The sequence below is a fragment of the Herpailurus yagouaroundi genome, unplaced genomic scaffold (genome assembly GCF_014898765.1).
Source record: "Herpailurus yagouaroundi ecotype Mexico unplaced genomic scaffold, PumYag 205, whole genome shotgun sequence".
NCBI lineage: Eukaryota > Metazoa > Chordata > Mammalia > Carnivora > Felidae > Herpailurus > Herpailurus yagouaroundi.
In genome coordinates, this window is record NW_024412436.1 from 13,573,336 (window position 1) to 13,577,249 (window position 3,914).

Genomic DNA, 3,914 nt, shown 5'->3' on the forward strand with positions numbered 1-3,914 from the left:
AGATTTTTTTTTGGTTGTAAATGTCAAAACCCACTTTAAACCCACATCGACGCGGGGCGCCTGGGTGGCGCAGTCGGTTAAGCGTCCGACTTCAACCAGGTCACGATCTCACGGTCCGTGAGTTCGAGCCCCGCGTCAGGCTCTGGGCTGATGGCTCAGAGCCTGGAGCCTGTTTCCGATTCTGTGTCTCCCTCTCTCTCTGCCCCTCGCCCGTTCATGCTCTGTCTCTCTCTGTCCCAAAAATAAATAAACGTTGAAAAAAAAAAAATTTTTAAAAACTCGACGGGTCACCTTTAGCCAAGTTTTCTTCTTCTTCTTCCTCTTTTAAGATATTTTATTTTGAGTAATCTCTACACCCAAGGTGGGGCTCGAACCTACAACCCCAAGATCAAGAGTTGCACACTCCACGGATGGAGCCAGCCGCGCGCCCCTCTTATCCAAGTTTTTAACAGTATTATAAATTGCATTCCCACACAGTCTGGGTTCTGTTTCTTGACTCTTTAGTTCCATTGATCTATTTGCTTACCTTCTTCAGGTATTAGTTTGAGATCTTATAGCTTTATAATATACTTCGACGTTTGTTTCAAGGAAGTTTCCAAAATTTCTTTTTTTTTCTTCAATTTTTTTAATCTTTATTTGAGAGAGAGACAGAGTGTGAGCAGGGGAGGGGCAGAGAGAGAGGGAGGCCCAGAATCCAAAGCAGGCTCCAGGCTCCGAGCTGTCAGTGCAGAGCCCGACGCGGGGCTCGAACTCATGAACCGTGAGATCATGACCTGAGCCGAAGTCGATGCTTAACCGACGGAGCCCCCCGGGCGCCCCTAAAGTTTCTTAATTCTTGCATGCATATTTTCTCTCCCGGATGAACTCAGAATTAGCACCAAGTTCCATTAAAAATCTTGTTAGAAATTTTGTTGAGATTGTCTCAGTGTGGAAGAATCTAAAATCTTTACAGTATTGAGCATTTCCATCAAGGAACATACATCTTTCTTGATTTAGTCAGATCTTTTCTATGGTCTTCAAAAAAGATTTTTTAAAAATAATTCTCACACACTTCCTAAGCTTATTTTTTGGTGTGTTATAGAGAAGTGGACACTGTAGATAGAATTTTTTACATTACAGTTTTTATGTTGATCTTATAACCAACAATTAGTTTCATTATAAATTTGTAACTAGTTATTGGTAATGTATAGAAATTCTGTTGACCTTTGTATATTTTATAGCCTGCTATCTTACTGAGATCTCATTAAAACCAATAATTTTGTGGGGCACCTGGGTGGCTCAGGCGGTTAAGCGTCCAGTCCGACTTTGGCTCAGGTCATGATCTCGCGGTTTGTGAGTTTGAGCCCCGTGCTGGGCTCCTTGCTGACAGCTCAGAGCCTGGAGCCTGTTTCGGATTCTGGGTCTCCCTCTCTCTCTCTCTGCTCCTCCCCTGCTCATGCTCTGTCTCTTTCTCTGTCTCTCCAAAATAAACAAACATTAAACTCTTTTTTTTTTTTAAACCCAATAATTTTGTAATTGAAACTCTTAGGCTTTCAGGATAAGTATTATTTGTTAATAATAATTTTATAACAAAACTAGCAGTGAATATTTATTGAGCATTTACTACGTGCCGGAAACAGTTCCAAGCACTTGCCATGTTTTGATTCATACAATCCTTACAACCCCAACAACACATAGAAGAGACTCAGTAGCAAACAATCATTCTATTTCTCTTATCTTACAGGGAGAAAAACACCAACCAACCAACCCACGGTCCTGTTTTCTCTTTAGCTACTTTCCATCTCCCTGCATTTTAAGCAAACCTTCTGGAGTTCCCTATTCTTGCTGACTCCAATTCCTTTCCTCCGATTCTCTTTTTATTTATTTTTTCAAGTCAGCTCTAAGCCCACTCAACGTGGGGCTCGAACTCACCACCCCGAGATCGAGAGTCGTGCATTCCATCCAGCCGGCCAGGCGCCTGCGAGTGCAATTATTTTGATTGAAGCCCCGGTCTCTTCTTGAATCCACTCCCATCGGGTCTCGCGCCCTCTATTTCACCCAGACTGTTTTTGTCAAGATTACGATCACCTCCGTGTTGCCAATCTCCAGCGGACAGCTCTCAGTTCGAGCCCCGCGTCGGGTTCTGTGCTGACGGCTGGGAGCCTGGAGCCTGCTTCAGATCCCGTGTCTCCCCCTCTCTGCCCCTCCCCTGCTCCTGCTCGCTCTCTCTCTCAAAAATAAAATGGCTCGGGGCGCCTGGGTGGCGCAGTCGATTAAGCGTCCGACTTCAGCCAGGTCGCGATCTCGCGGTCCGGGAGTTCGAGCCCCGCGTCAGGCTCTGGGCTGATGGCTCAGAGCCTGGAGCCTGTTTCCGATTCTGTGTCTCCCTCTCTCTCTGCCCCTCGCCCGTTCATGCTCTGTCTCTCTCTGTCCCAAAAATAAATAAACGTTGGGAAAAAAAAAAAATTAAAAATAAAATGGCTCTCCTTTCCTTCAGGCAGGTCTTTTTTTTTTTTTTTTTTTTTTTAATGTTTATTTACTTTGAGAGACACAGCAGGGGAGGAGCAGAGAGAAGGAGAGAGAACCCAGGGCCCGATGCAAGGGCTCGAACCCACGAACCGTGAGATGGTGACCTGAGCTGAAACTGAGAGTTGGTTGCTTAACCAACTGAGCCCCCCCCAGGCGCCCCTACTTTATTTTTTAAATATGTTTTACTTCTTTATCGTCTATTTCCCCCACGAGACTGTACTTTCCCCAAGAGGACTGGGGACGTTGTTTTGCCCTCTTCCGTATTCCCACCACAGCGCCTGGCGCATAGTAGGTGCTTCCTACATACTTCATGAATGAGGCATGGGAGACTAGGCAAGTTTTCCAAAGTCACACCGTTAGGAGAGTGGCTTAGAGTGGCAGTTCAGCTCCTGAGATCTTTACCAAAAAAAATTTCTTTTTAGTAATCTCCACACCCAAGGTGGGGTTCAAACTCATGACGCTGAGATCAAGGGTCATGTGCTCTTCTGAGCCAGCCAGGCGCCCCTCCAGAGCCTGAACTCTTTTTAATTAAAAAAAAAATTTTTTTTAATGTTTATTCATTTCCTGAGAGAGTGCACCGGTGAGTGGGGGAGGGGCAGAGAGAGAGAAGGAGACAGAATCCCAAGCAGGCTCCGCACGGTGGGCACAGAGCCTGATGTGGGGCTCAAACTCACAAACCGCGAGCTCATGACCTGAGCTGGAGTCGGACGCCTCACCGACGGAGTCACCCCGTCGCCCCCAGAGCCTGAACTCTGAACCATGAAGGCGTCCTGCAAATAATGATTTCCTTTTTCAAAAACCTATTTTCTCCTTGACTAGAACTTTCCAAGAGATGTTTAATAGCGCCGAAAAGTGTTCACGACGACTTTAGGAGACTGCTTCTGGCCTAGGGTTTCGCCACTAATGTTATCGATTTGACACCCCTTATCTATGGTGAAGGTACACCCTCCTGGTCCTGATTCCTTTAGAGCCCCACACCGAATGACATGAGGTTCAGTGGGGATCCGATCCAACAGCAGCCCGTCCGTGAAGGTCTCAGAAGTGTTAAAATCGGAAGGAAAGCGGCAACACCCCGTCCCTCTAGCAGGACTCCGGCCGATTTTCATACAGGCTTACTCTGTGCCACCCCTGGGGCTACCATGGAAAGCTCGCGAAGCCTGGTTCTTGCAGCTCGTGTTAGCGGGCACGGCCAATAAAAAAGCGAACAAGGGCATTTCAGGTTTCGATGCATCCTCAGGCAATAAAGCCAAGGGGGTGACAAAAAGGCAGGTGGGCAGGGGTTTGGCTGCAGCCTAGTAAGCGACAGGTGGACAGACTGGAAGGCCAAGTCACATGGGGACTCATGAGCCAACGAGTTTAGGTGGTAGTCAGTGTGCAATGGAAGCCATTTGATATTTTAAAAAAAT